Source organism: Equus asinus, chromosome 23, assembly GCF_041296235.1.
Source record: "Equus asinus isolate D_3611 breed Donkey chromosome 23, EquAss-T2T_v2, whole genome shotgun sequence".
Lineage (NCBI taxonomy): Eukaryota > Metazoa > Chordata > Mammalia > Perissodactyla > Equidae > Equus > Equus asinus.
Window position 1 is genome coordinate 19093402 of NC_091812.1, and position 23427 is coordinate 19116828.

The 23427-nt window shown below is 45.9% G+C and overlaps 1 long non-coding RNA gene and 1 pseudogene across 1 annotated transcript; one reads left to right on the forward strand and one right to left on the reverse strand.

Annotated features, from left to right (window-relative positions):
* Positions 1-4151: 4151 nt before the first annotated feature.
* Positions 4152-9933, reverse strand: LOC139041686 (uncharacterized). Its single transcript, XR_011497346.1, has 3 exons — positions 8616-9933; positions 8251-8376; positions 4152-6768 (listed from the first exon to the last, which is right to left on the reverse strand). It is a non-coding gene; the product is annotated as an uncharacterized lncRNA (long non-coding RNA).
* A 5917-nt stretch (positions 9934-15850) lies between these two features.
* On the forward strand, positions 15851-23404 carry LOC106825812 (A-kinase anchor protein 17A-like; annotated as a pseudogene).
* Positions 23405-23427: the final 23 nt, after the last annotated feature.

Genomic DNA, 23427 nt, shown 5'->3' on the forward strand with positions numbered 1-23427 from the left:
GTTCTGTGAATCGTATATGTTATTGTTATTCTCCAATTCTTTATCTAATATGGGAAGAAGGAGATTGAAAGACCTACAGATTTTGTTCTGTTCCTTGTAACAATGCAGCAGACCTTTTCTGCTCCGTGTAAGAATTATGCCTGGTCTGACGCTGAAGAGAGCTCCAAGAGGTTTCTAGAATAATTAAGACAGTCATTCCTTTTTCTTCTTAATGTTTACGAATGTAGCATAGGATCTAAAACTTTAAAAACAAAAAGTGTTTAGGAATACTGGTGAAAAGAGACAGAGCCTCATCATTTGTACTCAAGTCTATATTCCCAGAAGCAGAACTGATTTATTTAATGAATAAAATCCACTAGGTTGTTTTCAAAACTAGTTGCATGGCTTATAGTTCACTTTGTTCTATTTGTACCCAATCAAGCTGACCCAATCTATTAAATTAATAGAAGGAGGTAAAAATGTGCGTGACACATATGTCTTCAAGCATGATTTGGATTTCATAATTGCTCTGTGATTTGCTTGAAAATAAGTGACACACCCACATATTTTCATAGCAGTTAATGTGTCTCAACTTAGTTAAAGTGGATTGTGTTTTTCACTCCTCTCACTGTGTAGGCAGAGTACAAGACCCAGACTCTGAAGATCAGGTGCCTAGTGAAGAAGGATGTCTGGGATGCAGCTTGGGTATGCCATCATCCTCTATCACTTAGAACAGAAATAGCTTGTCCTTTTCCACATGTCCTCATGCTGTCATGGCTTCAGCAGGGATTCTTGTTATTGCTGTCACCATCCGTGTCACCATCAACATCCATTAAGTGGGCTCACTCCCATGCAAACAGGGTCACAGTGAGAGACGCTCCCGTTTGAGGCAATGGATAGGTCACTTGTTTTTGTGAAACTCAAGTTTAGGAAGGGACAGTGGCATCTTCTCCTCTGGCTGTTAGCTAGTTGGCAGCAGAAACCTACAGCAACCATGTTTCAGGGTGCCTGGGACTCAGCCTCTCGTTTTTGAGGTGACAAATTTGAAGATGATCAATGGTGGGATAGAAAGAATTCAAGGAAAGAAACGCGTAATGATTGTAACTCACGCCATATGTGAAACACGAAAGCTTGTCCGGAGCTTGGGGATCTTCTTTTCAAAGTGACGCTATTGCTTTGTGCCTAAGACAATCCTTTGAGAATAAAGCAATGTGGTGACAGTAGAGTTTGAAATCCCATTGTAGAAGGAAAAGCTCTTGTCAGTCTTCCATGTGATTCTCTAACTCAAATCATTGGCTCCTCCTTTCTCCCCACCTTGCACATGTGGCTCTCCTGTGGCTGTGGCGGGGGTGGTGGGGATAGTCTGTACCACACAGCACCATTGGATTGGATGTAAAATAAACAATAGAGAGGCCACCAAGTTCTAAGAATGTATCTTAATGTAAATTTAGGTAAGACATTAAAATAATTAGCATTTGGCTCTATGGATTTTTGGGAGGAAAGCTAACCTAAATTAAAGATGGATGCAATGATTTCTCTTCATTGAGTTTCCTTGAAGCCCTGTGATTGGTTAACTCATGCTTCTAAAACTTTAAAGTGCACACAAATCACGTGGGGGACTTGTTAAAATGCAGATTCTGATTCAGGAGTCCAGGGAAGGGCCCCAGAATTTTCATTTCTAACCAGCTGCTGTGAAGCCAATGCTTCATGAAGCACTCACGAAGTTGCAAGGGGTTAGATCGTGCCAGGATTAAGCATACTTTTCATTGACCTTACCTCATGGATTTCCTTAATTCTTAAATATGATACATGAATTATAATTTATCTGAGGGTTGTCACTGTGTCTCTCTGCCTTAAACAGAAAAGAAGTATTTTCTACAATATCTGTAACGACAAAATAGAGTTTTTAGGAATTGAATACCACTACCTTGTACCTTCCACTATGAATTGGGGCAGATATTACTGGAAAATAAAATAATGAAGTTGTACTTAAGAGAGCAACATTTAGTGTCAGAGACTTAAGGATAAAATGCTAATTTTCTGGGAAGCAAAAATAGACCTAAACAGAAGTAATAAAAAAACTAAAATTTAAAAGATAAGCAATTCCAGTCTCTTTTTAAGTGATAGAGGGTGGTTGGTCTTGCAGGGAGCAAGGATCAATGTTTTCACTCTCTTGATTTCCCTTTTTGGACATTTAGATCATATTTGCCCATTAGGTTTCTCAACTCAGCTAATTTTTCTGGTCTCCTTTTGCACCTTTGCTATTGGGAATTGTGTGTCCATCTTTGTGCATCATAGAAATATGCGTGTGTGTCTGTAATATCTTAAACCTGAAATTTTGGCTCTCAGGTTTAATGGGCTGTATGAATGTGTGTGGACTCATTCAGGATCAGTGAGGATCCTGGCGTGGAGGTGGGAACAGTGATAACCATGCTCACCAGGATCTGCATTAGGCCCACCCTTCCCTTAGCTGACCCGGCTAAAGATGAGACCGAGGTAGAGAGAGGTACAAAGTTCAGCTGGATCATAGGAGAGGTGACTAGAACATTCCAAATGCTGCTCATTTCTAATTTTGAATTCTAAAATTTCTCTTAATTTACAAACTCTCTGTATGGTGGGCTTTCAGTAGTTTTGGACTGTCTTGGCTGAACTCAATTATCACCTTATTTCCGAAGCCTTTGTTGATCTCTCCAGTAGAATTAATTCTCTTTTCTTCTTTCCCCTTGTTTGTAGGCCAATAATAATACTTTTTACAGCTGATTTGTGTAATATTTGGCACCTACTCATCTTTCTGCCTGGACACTAAACTACTTGAGAACAAGCTCTATGACTTTTACACTCTGCTCCCACAGGAACTAGCAGCATGCTGAGGACATAATAAAGGCACAATAAATCTAAGAATGTTTGCTGAATTGAATTTGAAAGTTGCCCAAATGCAGAGCAGAGATGCATGGATCGGGATCTCTACACAATGTAATAAGTCGTTGTTGGAAATAGTGAGTTTTCTAAGTCTTCTTCAGAAATTTAATATAGACGAAGATTAAGATCTTTCACAGCCCACAAGGAAGAACTCAAATTCCAGATTGACTCTGACCTCATCTAGTTCCTGGCTCCAGCTATTTGTTATTCCAAAGAAAGATTATCAGAAAGGGGACAGAAAGGAAACACATGACCAAAAAGTGACTGTTGTATTGTGAGGAAAATATTGAATCTGATATTCTAGGATGAAACACGGGTATTTTTATTATTATGAGGTTAGATTTCTTTTCTTCTTGTTTTACTGAGATATGATTGACGTATAACATGATACAGTCAGTTACCTAGTAGGCTTCACTATCTAAATTTATGTAAATTCTTTAGGGGAGGAAGAAGTTTTCCTCTACCCTTCGAGGTTCTTCTAGCTGGCCGAAGTATTAAGTTGACATAAGACTAATTAACAGGAGAAAAATAAACAAAAGTTTAATAACACATATACATGGGAGAAACCCAGCAAACCACATAACTGGCTAAAATCTCTGAAGCCTTCTCCTTAAATAAAATCCTCACCTAAAGAGACAAGTAGTGTTAGGGGTGGGGAGAGTCAGGGACTTCAAAGGGAAAGAATGCAATTCACACTCAAAGTGTGCTCAAATGCACCAAATATTAATGGATTTGAGGCTCCCGTAGAAGAAAAGCCAGTCTTCCTTTAAGTACTGGCTGCCACTGTCTTGGTGTCTGAAGATACAGGTGGAGCTCCAGACCCACACAGCTTTTCATCACATATATTGATCTGGGCAGAAAGACTTCAACATAAAGTACTTTCAATTTAACTATTTAATGAGGGTGGCCATTTCTTCTCAAAAGAAATATTTGTCTTCTGAAATAAAAATAACAGTGAAATAAAGCATTAACAGAAGAGTTTTGTAAGTGCAGGGAGAAGGCAGGAGGACAAATGGCTGGGCAGATCTGTGTGGAGAAGGCTGCTTTAGCGAAGTGGCTCTCTGGGAGGAAACACCTTCTCACGTTGCCTCCCAGCTGCCTCCGACAAGTTTCTGAGATTCACGTATTTCTGAGTTAGCAGTATTTTTCAATACTTTTTCTTTCTATTTTGCTTGAATCCATTCCTTTCATTTCAGCATCTCATCTGACATCCACTGACTCCCTGACGAGAAGAATCTGAAAAAGTTTTCTTTGTGCTGTATCTTTTTAAATTCTGTTATAGAATTGCCCATCTTCAGTGTCCAGAAACTATTCTGTAGCGACCTAGGCCAGACCTGGCATAGAAAATTCCCCAGAGGTCAACTGACACCACATGGCCCAGCACCCCCAACCTCTAAACACAGAGTCAGTCCTCCTGATGTTACCAGTCCCATCCTAAAGCTGCAGGGTGTGGCCAGCCCCACCCTGAGTCATTTTGTTAGCAGGAACTGTCCGATGTGGTAGGAGGGCCTATGATGGATAACATAGACCTTCCTACCATTTGGGGAGTTCCAAGAGTTTAGAAGTTAACAGGGGGAAAAGCCAGACCTCTCTTCATTTGAAGCCAAATTTCTCACTACAAACTTAGAAACAATGAGTCCACCAAATTCTCATTCAGGTAGAAGATGTGATGTTTTTGAGAATGCACTAAATTTCCTTAATTTCAAATTTCTCCAATTCAATCAAACTGTCGGTGAGGAAGTAATAAGTTTCTATCCACTGTCTCATCAAATTCATTTTTAAGAGATTGACTTGCTTGGACAAAGCAGTAGTGTTTTTGTTCCTCGAGTGTTCTCCATCATGGTCCCAAAGCTAAGGATGCCACTGTGTGAGGAACCCTGGTCTTAGCTTCATCTGGTTACTATTTAGTTCCTGCTCTGCGACCTAAACTGCTCCCTTCTCAATTTTTCCGTCTTAAAACCACATTAGAAATGTGACTTTCATTCAACCTTTTCCTATTTCTTCCTGACCCATTCAATACAATTTGTTTACTGAATAAATACAAGAAATTAATGACTGAGAGAATGGTTAAATGGATGTGAATGAGTTAATGAATCAAAACATCAAGTACAGATGCTGTAGAGGAGGAGTCCCGTACTGGCTTTAGGATTCACAGAGGACTCTAGGAGATGGAGTTATGTGCTGCAATCCTTCACCCTCCCTGCACCCCTGCCCTCTGCCTGTAGCTTTGCAGCACCTCCCAGGAGAGGCGAAATGGCCTTCACTGACTCTTGGCTGTGGGCTGGGCTGTTTGATTTGCTTTAGCCAATGGCATGTTAGCAGGAGAGAAGCAGATTAAAATGTGTTGGCCGGTTTGAACTTGCCCTCTTGTGATTCTGTCACGGCTAAGAGAAAAGCATGTCCCACTAGTCCCCTGTGCTGAGAGGATATAGCGACATGAAGATCAGACCCAGTGTGCAGCTTGCAGTCAGGCCTCCTTCCCCAGAGCGCATGCCTGAGTTCTTCCTGTACAAGGACACGTGCCTCTCTGAATGCAGGCTCAGACTAGCTCTGCCAACCACAGATACATGTGTGACAATGAGGTTGGGGTGTTTTCTTACACAGCACTATTATGGCAATAGCTGATTAATAGAAGGATAAATGTAGAAAACATTTGGACTAGCTACCTATGACATCGGAAATCCATTTTCTCTAAACTGGTTTATGACTGTCCTGCTTCTGCAAGCTCTTCTCTTCAGTTTTTCCCTCCAAAGAAACATTGTCTATACTTCCCTCATCTCCCAATTACATTTGTGAAGGCTGAGGTTTTTCATATTTACTGTGTTCACACACCAGTGAGTGTTATCTATAGTATGACAGGCTAACCACTCAGGTACAACACACATACAGTCACCAGATTCCACCTGGAAGAAAGTCAATCACATAAACACAAACTCCATTGACAGGCGCTCCAGATTTGGTTGATGCTGTGTGCAAACATTACATGTGTGTTTGAAAGAAGCCATTGGAGGCTGGCTCAGAGCATCCAGAAGCAAAAGCAGTTCCATTTCACAGGGCATTAAACCTTTGAGGCTTTTAACAATATTTTTTCTAATTTCTTAAATTAAAAATAGTTTTTTCATTAAAAATGTATTAAATGGAATAAAAAGTACTTTCTACTTTAAACAAAATAAGAAAAATTAAAAATGAAAATCAGGAGATAAATAGGGAAATCAGAAGGTGACTAAAGTAGATAGGAATTAATACAAGTTGTTTCGAAACGAACGGCATTCCCCAGGACGACACCTGTCCCTTTCATGCCATTTCTGCAGACGTGATCTCTGACCACACTTCCTCAGGAGACCCTGTGGTTCATCTGGGTCGACAGCAGCAGCAGTTCGTGTTCACAGCCCTGACTCCTTTGCCCCCAGGTGGAAATCTTCTCCCCGGCCGGAGGCTTCCCCAGTTGCTCTCTCCTCCCCACGGGTGCTTCTATGCCAAAGACAGCACCTATGAACACTGCAGCTCTCCTTGCAGAACATGTGGAGGAAATGCCACCAACGGCCACTCTTGTGAAAGGGGCCTCATCCTGGACCAGGGAGGGCGACAGGAAACCTGCTCCAAGAAGTGTGTGGCCATGGAGTGGGTGTGTAATCATTGCTCAGAGATGTGTCAGGACTGCACCCATGAGATAACATGCAGAGGTCGCTGGGAGCATCCCATGGGAGAGGATGGCTCTGCAGAGCCTCCCCAGCTGGGGGCCAACTCTCAGGGTGTGGTGTCTGAGCAGATCTGGGGGAACCATTCGCTCTCCCGTCACAGAAATGTGTCCATCACTGTGTACATCATTGAGGAAGCTGAGGAGGAGAGAAAGCCTTTCCATTGTGGACTCTGCAGGTTAAGACAGACAAGAGCCTCTTTTTGCATGATTTCTTCCACACACTTGTACCGAGCACTTAGGGGATGCGAAGCAGTATCCCAAGTGCTGGGGGCAACTAAGACTCTGAGAACAGTACTCTAGCTAGGAACTTTCTCTCTGGAATTATCGCCCAAGAAAGGATGGCTAATTTCCTCCCAAGTATAAGACTGACTCATAACTAGTGCTGTCCTATCCAAGGGATTCTCTTGGTCTAACCAAAGTCTTTTCTGGAATTCTCCCCAAAATAAGAGAAAGAATACAAAGAAAATACACCTACAATGCATTTATCATGCTAATTAACTATGTATATTTCATTGGTCTACCACATCAGTGAATGAAAAATTAACTAATCCAAGAATTCCTAAATGGCTTTCCATATTAAATAGAGCCTAAAGGTCTCAATACAACTTTAAAAATCTGTTAACTGCTTTGTGGGATTTCAGAACAATCCCTCCAGCATCTTAGCCATCACTCATCTGCCACAGCACCACAAGTTTTGCATCTCCAAGGGGAAGATCATTTCAGGATGTAAACCCAGCACCATCCAATCAAGCCACAATATGTGGTCTCCTCTCCCAAGGCAAGGCGTGTGCGACATGGAGGAGGAGCCCCAGCAGGGAGCGGATGGGGCAGAAGCCCTGTACACTTGGGTCCGATGAGCCAAAGTGGGGAGGACAGGCCAGCCCTCTGCAGAGGGAATGGATTACTTTCTCCTGCCCCCTGGGGGTCGCTTGCTGCTCTCCCCTTCCCCAGAGTGCGTGCCTGGGTGCTTCCTGTGCAGGGATATGTGCCATCAGTCCTGTCCCCACCACTCCTATGAAGATGCACACCAGTGTTTACCCTTCCAGGAAGACTGGAGGGCAGTGGCCCCTCAGCAGATGACTGTGAGGTCTGTGCTGAGGCGTCCTTGGTTCTCTATGATGCGGGTGTTTGGACTAGTGTGCCCCAGGATCTCACTATGCAAAAGAGACTAAGGACTGCTAAGGAAAGACTTCTGGGTGTCTGTCCACAGCTGAGTGCTGCATCCCTGGGAGCCTAAGGGGATTAGGGGATTCAACTGAGAGAAATCAGGTTCGGGGGTTCACACTGCTCCTGCCCCCGAGCTGTCGTCCCAGCATTTCCCTCCTGCTCACGGAAGCATATTGTGACTTTCCCCTAACTCATTATTTATTTTTGAAAGGGATCATTCTTTAGCTTTGATCATGTAACTGTTATTACAATGGCTAATGCTGACCCTCCTCACAAAAGTGGCTGATCCAAAAGGATCCTCGTGTGAAGATTTACAACAGAGATGAGGAGCCTTCAAAAGCCCCCCAAAATGGAAGATTTTTCCCAAAATTTTAAGCCTTTATAGATTACAGCAGACTAAGGAAAGCTGAGCCACAGAGGATTTTCTCGGCGTCCCTTGTCAACCTTCACCATCGCCTCCCTAAAGGTCCCTCCGTCCTCCTCACCTTCAGCTCTGCTGCCCTGGGTCCCTGTTCCATCCCACTTGGCACGTCAGTCCCTACACGGTCAAGAGGGGTCTGCTCTTCTGATGCCTCCTCATGTTTGAACTGGGCGTGAGTTCTTGCCTCTCACTAGGTATCAGGGAACAGAAAAATTAAACAAATTGCCCATTACCAGAGGAATTCTCCAGCAAGTGAGAGAAGCATCCTGGGGAAGGGAGTTTTCTCCACCGCCCACCCCCACCCCAGTTTTAATGATGTATAACATTGTAAGTTCAAGGTGTACAACACGATGATCTGATACACATGGATATTGTGAAATGATGACGACAGTAAGGCCAGTGAACACACCCATCTCCTCACGTGCTTACCCTCTGTTTTGGTGAGATCATTGAAGATCTACTCTCTTGGCACCGTGCACGTGTACAATCCTGTCCTGTTAACTACAGTCACAGCATCCACTGCAGCTCGGCACTCAGTGGGAATCTCACCCCATGTGGCCTCCAAGCAGACACGAGATAGACACCCAGAGGCAGGCTCCTAACCTGAGCGAGAGCTTGAGGGTGACTCCTGGGGCAGAAGTGACCTTGGGCCACCCACGTGCTAGGAGGTCTCAGGGACATGTGTTGGCAGGACAGGAGGACGCAGGTTCCCTGGAAGCTTTCTGCTCTAGCCTGTGGGCAGGATCTACCTTTTTCTGTGTTTCATGTGAAGCTCCTTTAGTGTCACTGTCCCAGCTGACTAGCTGTGAAGAACATGGGCTTGGAGACGGGCGGCTGTGCAGTGCAGCAGAAGGGCGGAGGCAACCCGGGCAGCAGGCTGTGGAGCTGGGCTTCATTTCCCTGGGAAGTTCAGAGACTCGGCAAGGCCTGCAGGGCCATCTGGCCTGCACCAGGCTGGGAACTCGGACCAATTTCAGGCCCTTTTCTGGTGCTCAGTCACAGACATAACTTGCCATCGAGAGAGCTTTACAGGTCTCAGAGGACGTTTCCCTAATTTACTTGATTTGATTTTCCCATTGAGAAAGGCCCTGGGTCTCACACCTGGTTGCCCATTAGAGTCACCTGCGGAGCTTTAAAACCACAGATGCTGGGGCTCCCCTCAGACCCACCCAACACTGGAAAGCGACTTGAGTCTGTCCCTGCCATGATGTTGTCTCTGCTACCCGTCCACGGAGGGGCCGAGGGAAGAAACGTGGTGACCACTTGACTTTCCACAAAGAGGAAACGAAGGACCTGACCTGAAAATTAAGGTTTGAGGGGTGTGGAGAAGCACTTGGAACCATGCACTCTCCAAGCAGGATCCCCTCTAAGAAACACAAGGACTGGGAATCCATTCTCATCACCCCAAATTATCCCCAATGAGACAGCAGAGACACCTCTAAGTGTCCCACAGCTCTCCCGGGGCACCGGGGCAGAAATAGCAAGAGCTCTTCTTAAGGTCCTGGGTTCAACCTGTGACCCTGCCCTATTCTGGGCAAGTGACCTAGCACCTCTGGCTTAAATTTCCTGATCCACATAAAATGAGATGATGACAATCACAATAATAACACCAGGCATCTATTCATCCAGTGAGCGCTTCCTGGGCCTCCTATGTGCCACGTGCTCCTCCAGGCACAGGAACAGCAGGGGACAATACACACAGAACCCTGTCCTCGTGGAGCTTGCATTCTACCGTGGAAGGCAGACTCTACAGAAGATAAATCAGAAGGAAAAATAAGGCAGGGAAGGGGGAAAGGATGTTGGGCAGGATGGAGCCAAAATTTGAGAAGGAGGTCTGGAAGTTGTCACTGAGAAGGGAGGGAACAAACCAGGGTATACCTGGGAGAAGAGAATTCTAGGCACAGGGAGCAGCAACTGCTGCAACCCTGAGGGGGGAGTGAACAGTTCTCACTCATTTGTCTGACAAACACTCACAGAGTGCCTGTCACATGCCAGGCCCTCCCATAGGTGCAGTGCATTCACAAATGAGTACAAAAGAGGCTTTTTGTCAACAGGTAATTATAACATTTCAACAATGGTTACATGAGTGATAAGTGCAAGGCATTCTGGGAGGTCAGTGGAGGACGGCAGAACAGGAGTCATAGTGTGAAAAGGCCACCAACCAGTGTGTGGCCATGCTGCCGCAGGGCCGCTTAGTGTGCTCTTGCTGCTGCTCAGGTAGTTACAATGAGTCTTCCTAATATTCCTGAGGGGCTGTTGCAGGAAGGGCCTCTAGATATTACAGAGAATATGAAACACACATTTTTTCTCTTTTTGTCACAAGAATGCTCCACCCACAGCCCAAGGGCTGTCCTCAACTCATGGCCCCATACCCTTGGCACAGAGCCCTGGAAATCTCTGGAAGAAACGAGGAAGGCACGTGACACACTTTCTAGGGAACCGATTCCCTAGAGGGGCGCATGGGCTCTCCCACTCTGTCAGCTGCCCCATCCCACCCACAGATTGCCACAAAACCTGCCGGACCTGCACGTGTCTGGGACCTGCACAACCTGCCAGGATGGCTTGAGGCTGAACCACCATGGAGACTTGGTTCCCACCAGGAACGCACCTCCTCCCAGTGCTGGGGCGAGGGGCTCTGGGATGCAAGCCCTGTCTTGGGAAGTGCTCCCCTGCACGGGGCCCTCGGAGGACCAGTGTCACACACACCTGAGGGGCAGTCTTCTTCCCAGTGAGTCGCTTTTCCTTAGAAGATGGGTTTGCCTTTCCCTCCCTCTGAGAAACGATCTTGCATGATGCGTGGTGCCCAGCAGGTATTGGTGTCTTTCTTTTCTTTCTGTTTGGAAAACTTTCAAATCTACAGAAAAGACACAAGAGTAGAATAGTACAGGGGATGGCTGGTGGCGTAGTGATTAAGTTTGTGTGCTCTCTTTCAGTGGCCCAGTGTTCGTGGGTTCGGAGCCCTGGCGTGGACCTACACACCATACATGATGCCACACTGTGGCCGTGTTCCACATACAAAATAGAGGGAGATGGGCACAGATGTTAGCTCAGGGACAATTCCTCACAACCCCCCACCCCCCAAAAAAGTGAGAACAATCAAAGAACAAGTACACGTGCCCTTTACCCCTATCCCCACTGTTCACCTCTGACCCCTCTGCTTTATCCTGTGCTTGCTCTCGGTCTCTCACTCTCAATGTATATGCAGACATAATCCACAATATATTTCTTTTCAGAACAACTTTCAGATATGTTACAAACATCATCCCACTAATACTTTAGAATGTATTTCCTAAGAAAAGGGATGCTTTCTCACATAACCACAGCACGGTTGTAAACTCCAGTGAATTTACCATTGCTATAATACTTCAATACCCCATCCGTATTATAATTTTATCAATTCCCCTTTAGGACAGGGTCCAGCCATGAAGCAGGTATGGCATTTAGGTGTCATGTGGCTTTAGCCTCCTTTAAGCTGAAACACTTCCACAGACTGTCTTGGTCTTTTACAATATTGACACTATAGAGGAAGATAGTGCCTACCTTTCCATGGGGGTTTGTGTGAAGTTTCCCCACGAGTAGATGGAGATCATGCATTCTCAGCCAGAATTCCTCACGGGTGATGTGTCCTTCTGGAGACACCACGTGTCCACCTGCCTCTCGTCAGTGATGTTAATTTTGCACATCTGTTGAGGGTGCTGTCCCGTTTCTCCAATGCATAGTTACATTTTCCCTTGTGATTAATAAGCAGTCTGTGGAGAGACACTTTATGTAAATGCAAATGGTCAGCTCCTCATCAAAGTTTCCCCTTGATTTAGCATCCATTTATTAATAAATCTTCTTGAATAAAGTTTGGCCCAGTCTGAGGTTGGCCGCCTCCAGGAGATCCCATGTGGAGGTTCCCGCTAATGTGAGGCAGTGCCCTCAGGTCTCCAGGGATGCCATGATTAGTCTCAGCACACGAAGGGGAGAAAGAAAATGAAACAAAACTCAACTCAACTGAAAGAAGAAGCAGTGGAGGATACAGGAGAGAGAGAAGGAAGGACGAACATGCTGAAGACCTTGAAAGTGCCAGCACTGATCCCCCCAGCCCAACAGAGTAGACCTGAGAAGCAAGACCCTCAGGGTAGAAATGCGTGGCCACTTTTCCTCTTCTTGTTGAGGGGTCATCAGCTAGGACACCATTTCCCTGCGAAGACACAGGGATAGCTATCCTCCACACCATTCCTGGTCCCCTCCCGGTAGAAAACACTCAAAGATCCTGGTCTTCTCTGCCCATCCATCTCAGCTCCTCTTACACAAATCTCAGTGACATTCCTTTCCAGCAGCTGCTGCTTTGAGAGCATTTCCAATCTCCCGTATCATCCCAAACCCAGACCTTCTTTCCTAATTACCCTAATCTAGAGTGCCAGCAGTGATAACCTCAGGAGACTTCAGACAGACAGGAAGACGTCATCACTACAAGGTGGTCTTCCCTTAAACTAGGGATGTGAGTTAGACTAGAAGGAGACTTCAGTGCTGGTGCATAACACAGAGCCGTAGTCCCCCAAGGGCTGGGCACAGGATGTCTCTGGTCTGATCTTCTCACGTTCCCCCACCCTGCCCCTCACCACCACCCCACCAGGGTCGGCTAGTTATAAACTGGGTAATTCCTCTGGAGCTTGTGGTAGACTGAACAATGCACACCTACAAATGTCCACATCCTAATCCTCAGACCCTGTGAATGTCACCTTACAGGGCAAAAAGTGCTTTGCAGGTGTGATTAAATTAATGGTCTTGATATGGAGGGATTATCCTGGATTATCAGAAGGGTCCTCACAAGAGGGTGGCAGGAGGATCAGATTAGTAGTTGGTGCCTACGTGATGACAGAGCAGAGGAACAAAGAGAGAAGACACTGTGCTCTGGCTTTAAAGATGCAGGAGGCAACCACGAGCCAAGGAATGCGGGTGATCTCCAGACACTGGAAAAGGCAAAGAAATAGATTCTCTCCCACAGCCTCCAAAAGGAACACAGGCCTATAGAGCCGTTTGAGACTTCTGACCTCCGCAACTGTAAGATAAGTAATTTGTATTCTTTTTTTGCTGGGGAGGATTTACCCTGAGCTAATCTCCGCTGCCAATCTTCCCCTTTATGTACGTGAGCCACCACCACAGCATGGCCACTAACAGACAAATGGTGTAAGTGTGCACCCTGGGACTGAACCCATCACGTAGAGCACACGGCACTTAACCACTAGTCCACTGGGGCCAGTGCAAATCTGTATGGTTTTAAAGCCACTAAGTTTGTGGTAATTTGCTACAAGAGCAATAGGAAACTAATCCAGAGGTGTTTCATCTTGAGGGGATTAGGGCTTCCCCCTGGTTAACCAGTTACATCAGCTGGACAATGAACCGTTGCTAATATACGTCTTTAACACAAGAACCACCAAACAAGCATTCACTGGAGCCCTGGCCTGTGCTGGGTGCTGGGAAGTCAGAGTGCACGACATGGCCCTGCCCTCAGGAGCTCAGAGAGTCTCCCAGCAGAGTTTGAGTCCACAGCACTTTCTGCAGCAGCTCAAATATCACTTAGCTTTTCCATCAGCGCCTGTGCTTAATGCTCACTAGAGTCATGGACACAGCCTGGCTGCTGGTCTAGAGTTGACCAGCGGCTCACACTAGAAATGCAGGAGAGCCTGGCTGCCAGTCCACGAGGATGAGCAGAAGCTGGGGAAGAAGTTGCCTCTAAGGACTATGTGCTGCCTGCAGAGCCAGGAAATCTGTTTGTTACTTTATAATCAACCCGTCCTCACTTTCCACCCCTAAATGTTCCTAAGGAAGAAGCCAGAATCAGAGACTCCGCTGGGGTGGGTGGAGAAAGGACTGGGGTGGTGTGTGGCTGAACAACTCGAGTCCAACTCACCGTGCTTTGCAGAGCAGAGAATTTAAGCTTTTGATCTACTTTTTAAGTACCTGGGTGAAACAGAGACTCACTGTCCATACCACTTTCTTCACGACGGAAATGTTCTATATCTGTGCTTGTGCTAGTGAAGAACTGAAGTTTTAATTTTATTTCATATTAATTTCAACAGCCACACAGCATGGGCAGCACAGCAGAACTGAGGTCAAAATCTTATCTTGGAGGGAACACATTCAAGGCTCGAAATAGAAAGTTGAAGTTGTGGGGACAGGTCATCACGTTGGCCCTGAACTTTGTTTTTTTCAGTGGAGCCTTGACACTTGCTGCCCCAGCACTGCCTTATGTGGACTCCCACTCCTGGGATGCCCCGTACATCCTCGGGCTCATATTGACGGACTGTGGTTTCTGTCCTGCCCACCAAGGCCAGTCCACTCTGACCTCTGTTTCCTCTCAACTCCTAAAGGCTTTGTGGTCGATTCTATTTCCTGGACATTCATCTCAGCTCCCAAGGATATCCATCAGCCCACAGGGACATTGTCTCACTCCTTTTGCATCCTGCCTCCCCCTGGTACACAGTGGGGAGCATATAGAGGAGGGTTGGGAAACCTGTCATACTTGATACCAAGACAGACACTTTTCCTCCCATGGCAGATGCATGCAGGACTGCCCTGAGGGCTACTATGCTGTGAGGACAGCTAGGGGTGCCCCTGCCACAGCTCTTGTAGGACACGTGAAGGAGACACAGCATGTACTCCCTCTCCTGCCTGCTGGGCTGGTTCCAGCTGGGAAAGGAGCGCCTCCTCCACCAACCCATCTGCCTGAGACAGTAACCTGGCCAGTACCCTCTGCACCTCCTCTCTCTTTTCCCACAGTCAGTTTGTCCCCAAGTCCTGTCAAATCTACCCTTTAGATATCTCCTAATTCCATTTCTATCTTGGCTTTCTAGTATCACTGCCGTAGTTCACACTCTTATCTTCCCTTTCCTGAATTATTTGCCAGCTCTCTAACTGGTCTTCTTGCCTCAAGTGTTAGTCACTTTATAACCAACCAGACCTCTGTATACTCTCAGATTCATCCTTCTACATCACAAACGTCATAATGACGCTTCTCTGTTTAAAGATGACTCTCCACTGATTTTAGGATAGAGTCCTAACTTATTAGCTTTGCATATGAGGCTCTTCATCATGGGACTCTCTTCATGTTCAGCCTCATCTCTCATCACCTCCTCTGCCAGCCTCTAATCCAGGCATAATTGTTATGTACACCTCAGCCAACCTTGCCCTTTCTCCTTCTGGAATACTTTCTCCAGCCTGCTTTGCCTGGCTACTTCTTTCTGACCATTGGAGTCAGTATTTCCTCTTGAAACCCTTCCCTAACTCTGCATTCTGTGTTCCTGTAGTACTCTGCATTCATTCATCTATTTATTCATCAAATATTTATCCAGCATATGGCTGTGAACAAGACAGTCAAGGTCCCTTTAGCCCAGAGGGCATATTTGTAACTGCTTACTTATTCTTTGTCTCTCTCTAGATTGAGGTTCTCAAAGGCAGAAATTAATGTCTTACCTTCCTATCTCCAGCACTTAGCACCGTCACGGAGGAGGGTGACAGAGTTGTGGGCCCTTCAGGCAGGCCTCTGGCTGACATTGGTGACACCTGGCGGGGAGGGTGTGCCTGTGGAGGTCCTTAGGAGAGGGCAGCGAGCTCGGGCCACGGGGGCGGTGGCTTGGGACACAGGTGGAGCCCTGTGCCGGCCCAATGCCCCAGCTATGGAAGCAGGTACCACAGTACACCACACGTCTAACAGTGGAGTTCTGTTTTCTGTACAGCCTCTATGTCAAGACCATGGTGAAGATGACCATCAGCCTGGCCCTCACACAGCTGCAGCAGCCCGGGAGTCCATCTCCAACTGGGAGGTGCCGGAAAGGCTGAAGGGCATGGTACACAATCACTAGTTCTCCATCCTCCGGATTTCTAAGAGCACCCCGGACTTCAAGGGCGAGGGGGAGAACAAGGTCTGGTCAAGTCTTTCCTGGCCTGCCTTGGCGGCCAAGACCATCCAGGGGCTTCTCTGACACACTCCAGGTACGGGCCACTGAGTTCAAATCGACTTCCCCACACACCACAACTGGGACGCCTTCTTCCACAGGTGAAGGATGTGAATGAATGCTGCTGGGAGAGAGGCCCGACACAATTCACCTGGAGAGGCTGCCCTCAAATGCTTCCCCTGAAGCTGGGCTCAGAGAAGCCCAGCAAGGAGGTTCTAGTCAAGGCGTTTGAGAAGTTTAGGGAGATAGGGAAAGTGGACATCCCCATGCTGGACCCCTGTGGGGAGGAGATGACCTGCCTGAACTTCCACACCTTCAGTTTCAGGGGACACTTGAATTTCAAGGCATATGTCCAGTACCGTGGGTATGTGGGCTTCATCCAAGCTGTGAGCGCCTTGGGTGGATAAAGCTCATACTACAGGCAAGGAAGGCGAGGCTGTGATCTGCAACACCAAGGTTTCTTTTTTTTGTTTTTTTTTAAAGATTGGCACCTGAGCTAACAACTGTTGCCAATCTTTTTTTTTTTTTGCTTTTTCTCCCCAAATCCCCTCAGTACATAATTGAATAGTTTAGTTGTGGGTCCTTCTGGTTGTGGCATGTGGGACACCGCCTAGACATGGTCTGATGAGCCGTGCCATGTCCGTGCCCAGGATCCAAACTGTCGAAACCCTAGGCCACCAAAGCAGAGTGCACAAACTTAACCACTTGGCCATGGGTCGGCCCCCAAGGTTTCTTTCGATTCGACCAAGTACCTGAGTGATGCCTCAATTAATAAATGGCAGCAAAGAGGAGAACAAAATAGTTGAGAAGAGGCAGAGAGCCGAGAATTGGAGAAAGGAAAAGAGAGGAGAAGCTATGCAAGAGGGAACAACAGCAGTGGGACCATGAATTCTGTCGGAATCAGGTAAAGCTTGAGAAGCTACAAGCAGAGGAGCAAAGAAAGCTACAAGAAAAAAAGCAAAACTGGAAGAGCGGAAGCTGCTGCTGGCTCAGAGGAACCTGCGGTCCATCAGGCTGACTGCGGAGCTGCTGGCAGAGCCAAGGACAGGCCAGGCAGGGTTGGTGGTGACCTTCAGCAGGGAGCCGCCTCTTCCTGCTCTGGGCTGCCATCTGTGCATGTCTCTGGAACACAGAGCCAGTGGCAGGGCCCACCTTCCTCAGCTGGTTGCCACGGTAACCGAAAGAAGTCAGTCTTAATACCAGGAAAAGAAAAACCTGGAGAGTGCACAGTAACAGTTTTTTATTGTTTTAGAGTGACTCTCAGTAACACAAACACGATATTACTCTTAGCTAGAACGTGCTTAGACTAGTGGACAATCTAAACTAAGCTGCGAGTGGGAACGTGCTAGTCATACCAGTCCTAGAGTTTCTTTGATCTATGTCCCAGCATGGGGTATCAGCATTACCCAACAGAAATATCATGCAAGCCATACATATGATTTTAATTTTTTTTTAATTTTTATTTTTTCGGATGTACATGCTTCGAATTCTGTATACATTACATCATGTTCACCCCCCGAACACTAATTATAGTGCATTCCCTCACATGTGACCCTGATTACCCCTTTGCCCTCCCCTCTCCCCCCTTCCCCAATGGTAACCACCAGTCCAATCTCCAATGCTATGTGGTTTTTTTTGTTGTTGTCATTTTTATCTTCTACTTATGAGTGAGATCATATGGTATTTGACTTTCTCCCTCTGACTTACTTCACTCAGCATAATACCCTCAAGGTCCATCCATGTTGTCGCAAATGGCCGGATTTTGTCATTTCTTATGGCTGAGTAGTAGTCCATTGTGTATAAATACCACATCTTCTTTATCCATTCGTCCCTTGATGGGCACCTAGGTTCCTTCCAAGTCTTGGCTATTGTGTATAATGCCGCAATGAACATAGGGGTGCAAGTATCTTTACGCCTTTGTGTTTTCAAGTTCTTTGGATAAATAGCCAGCAGTGGAATAGCTGGATCATATGGCAGATCTATCCTTAATTTTCTGAGGATACTCCAAACTGCTTTCCATAGTGGCTGCACCAGTTTGCATTGCCACTAGCAGTGAACAAGGGTTCCCTTCTCTCCACACCCTCTCCAACATTTGTTGTTTCCTGTCTTGTTAATTATAGCCATTCTGACCGGAGTGAGGTGATACCTCATTGTAGTTTTGATTTGCATTTCCCTGATAGCTAATGATGTTGAGCATCTTTTCATATGCCTGTTGGCAATCTGTATATCTTCTTTGGAGAAATCTCTGTTCAGATCTTTTGCCCATTTTCTAATTGGATTGTTGGTTTTTTGTTGTCACCACTATTATTTAACATAGTATTGGAAGTCCTAGCCAGAGCAATCGGGCAAGAAAAAGAAATAAAAGGGATCCACATTGGAAAAGAAGAAGTGAAACTGTCAGTCTTCGCAGATGACATGATTTTATATCTAGAAAACCCTAAAGAGTCCGCTAAAAAACTTTTAGAAATAATAAAGGAATACAGTCAAGTTGCGGGATAGAAAATCAATGTACAAATCGGCTGCGTTTCTATACACTAACAACGAAGTAGCAGAAAGAGAAATTAAGAATACAATCCCATTCACAATTGTAACAAAAAGAATAAAATACCTAGGAATAAACTTAACCAAAGAGGTGAAAGATCTGTACATCGAAAACTATAAAACATTGTTGAAAGAAATCGAAGAAGACACAAAGAAATGGAAAGATATTCCGTGCTCTTGGATTGGAAGAATTAACATTGTTAAAACGTCCATACTTCCTAAAGCAATCTATAGATTTAACGCAATCCCTATCAAAGTTCCAACAACATTTTCTTACAGAAATAGAACAAAGAATCCTAAAACTTATGTGGAACAACAAAGACCCTGAATAGCCAAAGGATTCCTGAGAAAAAAGAACAAAGCTGGAGGTATCACACTCCCCGATTTCAAATTATACTAAAAAGCCATAGTAATCAAAACAGCATGGTACTGGCATAAAAACAGACACACAGATCAATGGAACAAAATTGAGAGCCCAGAAGTAAACCCACACGTTTATGGACAGCTAATATTCGACAAGGGAGCCAAGAGCATACGATGGAGAAAGGAGAGTCTCTTCAATAAATGGTGTTGGGAAAACTGGACAGCCACATGAAAAAGAATGAAAGTAGACCATTCCCTTACACCATGCACAAAAATCAACTCAAAATGGATTAAAGACTTGAATGTAAGACCCGAAACCATGAGACTTCTAGAAGAAAACATAGGCAGTACGCTCTATGATATTGGTCTGAGCAGCATATTTTCAAGTCCCATGTCTGACGGGGCAAGGGAAACAAAAGAAAAAAATGAAGAAATGGGACTACATCAAACTAAAAAGTTTCTGCACAGCAAAGGAAACCATCAACACAACGAAAAGACAACCTAACAATTGGGAGAAGATATTTGCAAACCACATATCAGATAAGGGGTTAATATCCAAAATATACAAAGAACTCATACAGCTCAACAACAAAAATTTTAATTTTTTTAGCAGTTGCATTCAAAAAAAGAATAAGCAGGTCAAATTAATTTTAATATTTACCTAATGACTATAATCAAAACATCATTTGAATATGTAATCAACATAGAAATTATACAGATATTATACATTATTTTTTGGTAGTAAGCCTTTGAAATCCGATGTATCTTACATTCATAGCACAACTCAACTTGGACCAGCCCCAATTCAAGTGCTCTATAGCCACAGGGGGCTAGTGGCTACTGTACTGGACAGTACATTCTAAAGTAGAACGATGGCTTCAGGTGGTATTTTAGCAGGAGGCCATTTTCCTCAGATGCCATCTTAGGCTGAATCTTGTTATACAAATGAATCATGGAAGGGCTGCTCAGATTGGAGCAGACCAGGGCTCTTAGAACCCCACTGATGCCCCCCTTTGTCCCTCCCACCACTTCCAGGCAGTCCTTGCAATTCCAGCATACACTGGTTCCCACTCTTCACCCATCTGCTACTGACTCGCATCTCTGAAAGAATTAGCCTTTCAAAGAACCTGCATTTAAGCGATCATTAACTGTCTCTTTTTTCATTCCAGAGGCAAACATAGTTGCTGCTCAAAATTTCTAATCAGGAGAAGATAACAAAGGAGAGAATACACTGACTAGTGGGTGGGGCGGGAGAGTGGTGGAAAGTTGGCATTGTCATTGGCCATGCCAATGTACATATCAACTTTCTATTAGGCTTTTTGAAAAACTGAAGGTATCTCTGATAGCACTATTATTAGATGTTCGTGCCCTTTATGCCAACTTGGATTGCCAGATAAAATACTGTATTTTAAGTTGCTAAATAGGAAAACCCTGGTCCCAAACCCCTGGTGCAGTGCAGTGGGCTGGGGCGTTGGGTCGGGGGTACTTGGTCTCTAACCAAGACCAGGTAGCCATCATCAGGTAAGTTCATGTCTCTTAACGCCAGTCAATGAAAAGAGGACAACACTAACTTTTTAAGATTGTTGTGGGGATTGGAGAAATTACAAGTGATGTTGAAAGGACATTTTGAAAAATTATAAATTTCTTTAATTGGGTTTGAGATTTCCTGGGTGAATTAAGGATCATGGTTTTGAGCATTCCCAGTCTCAAAAGTTCATCAATACATCCAGACAGTGGAATGCTATTCACTGCTACAGAGATAGGAGCTATCGAGCCATGAAAGGACATGGAGGAAACTTGAATGCATACAACTAAGTGAAAGAGGCCAGTCTGAAAAGGCTACACACTGTATGATTCCAACTCTAGGACATTCTAGAAAGGCAAAACTATGGAGACAATAAAAAGGTCAGTGGTTGCCAGCGAGGGGTGGGCACAGATGAATAGGCAGAGTGCAAAGGATTTTCAGGGCAGTGAAAATATTCTGTACTGTACTATAACGATGGATATATGTCATTACACATTTGTCCCAACCCACAGAATGTACACCACCAAGAGTGAGCCCTAAGGTAAACTGTGGACTTTGGTGATTGTGATGTGTCAGTGTAGGTCCATCCCTGGTAAGAAATGTACCATTCTGGGGAGTGATGTTGATAATGGGGGTACTGTGCATGTGTGGGGGCAGGGGACATATGGCAAATCTCTGTACCTCCCTCTCAATTGTGCTGTTAACCTAAAACTGCTCTAAAAAAATAAAGTCTTTAAAGAAAAGCGTTCATCAATGTTCTTCCTGAGACTGTATTCCAGGGATCGCTGGGCATATTCGGGTGAATCTAGAAGCCATCCTGAGCGTTTGTGCCTCCCCCTCCTGTGTTTGACTGGAACCCTGCTAGAAGCTTTCTATCCCTGACACTCATTTCTTCTGCCCTGGTTTCTTCACCTGCCACACCGTCCTTTGCTGCTCAGTGAATGCTTGTGCTGTCTTCTGGATTTGCATTTACAGATTACAAAATCCAGGGAGGGGTTTTCTTTTAGTTCGCTGTGTGCATATGGCATCTCTTGGGTTATAAACTGGATGAAAAAAAAGGATGAATTCCTTCTTTTTAAAAATATTGGCTGTCATATGAAGAAGAAATGAGGACACATGAAAGATACAGGGAAGATTTAGCTATTTAAATACGGAATTTACCAACTAGAATGTAGTTCATTTACATTTGACTCGCCAGTAATATCAGGGTGTCAGAGAAAGGGTTTGGGGGAGGCCAGCATGCTGAGGCTGAATATGTCTCTTTGTTGCAATGTTTCCTGGGCCTTCACACATCTAACATTTTATTTATCCTAGTCACAAAATTGTTGTAAATAAAAATCCAGGCTGTGGACCTGAAGCCTTCTCACACCAGGAGAGACCCAGGTGTTGCTCTGCTGCCCCACTTGGCTGGGACTACCCCGCTGTTCTCGCGACAACCCTCCGGCTGGAGGGTCCCATTCAGGACCCAGTGCCTTTATCAGCTGGCTTTTACATGGCACAGGAGAGGTGGTATCCAGTCCAGCAGGCCACACACTCCCCTCAGGGGATCCTCCCCTTGGTGAGCTAGAGCTCACAATGCCATGATGTCTGGACGCTCGAGAACCATAAGGATCCCTCCTCCAGGGTGCAAACTTACTCTCCTCTGTTCACCACCTGGGCAGGTCATCAGGGCTATGAAGCCAGCACCATCCAGTCACCTCTCACTTCCTTGCCCAAAGGAGACTGAGGTGAAGGCCCAAGAAGAGCCCAGAGAAGGCATGGCAGAGGAGGATGATCACATAGAGAACAAAGGACAAGACGGTGGGCACAGGGGCCCACACAGCAGTAGGGATGTACCACTGACACCTAGTCCCCTGGAGACCAACGGAGTCCTCACGACCCTCGAGTGCAGTCCTGGGCCTCCGGACCTCCATCCCAAGCACCCAGAAGACAGCGTGAGTGAGAACACCCAGATGTCTCGAATAAGCTCCTCCTGGGAAAGCCATGTTGTCACCATCTCACACAGCCCTGCTGGAGATGTCCTCCCTCCTTGGATGCCTGATCTATATGCAATGGTGCTCTCTGACCCAACCCCATGCTGCTCCCTGCTGCCCGAAAGGACAACAAAGGAAGTGCCAGGTGAAGACCCTCTGCCCAGCTCCCCAGGCTCACTGATGTCGGGGAAGGAAATGTGGGATGAAAGCCTGCAGACATCCCATCAAGGAGCTCTCCTCCCCCTGGATCTCCCAGCAGCAGGCCCTGCAAACAGAGAATCGCCATGCCAGTTTGCTGCCACTGCCACTGCTGTGGGGCCGAGGTGAGCTGCCCCCACCTCCTCAGCTTCCTTGTATAGCTATTGCCAAAAACCCGGGCACCCTGGAAGAGAACACTGAGTGTCAGCAGAACAAGATCTTGGAGGATAAAACAAGGAGCAAGGCAGACCACAGGGCCACTTGGCCTGCCCCTTCCTTCTCCCCACCCGCCTGGGAGACTGTAGACACTGTGGCCCTGGACACTCACTCTTCACAGGTCCCTGCTCCTCCCACTGACTCAGTCGACCTATCTGCCCCTGTCTGTTCCTCCACCCCGATCCTGTCTGTCCCTCCACCTTCCCTGACCCCAAATACTGATCCGGAAACAAGACGCACAGTCCCCAATTCTCCTCCTCCTGCTGGTCCTGCTGATTCTCTTCCCCCTTTAGACCAAGTCCCAACTTGGGAATTCCATTTAGTGAGAATGGAGGCCCTTTTCAGTCAGTCAGAGCTACAGCAGCTACTATCTCTGGCTTCCTCACACCTCCAAGCATGGCGACCTTCTCCTTCAAGCTGCCCTCCTGCCAAAAAGAATCCCCAACAGCCACGTGTTAGCTTCCCCTCTCCTTTTCTCTCAC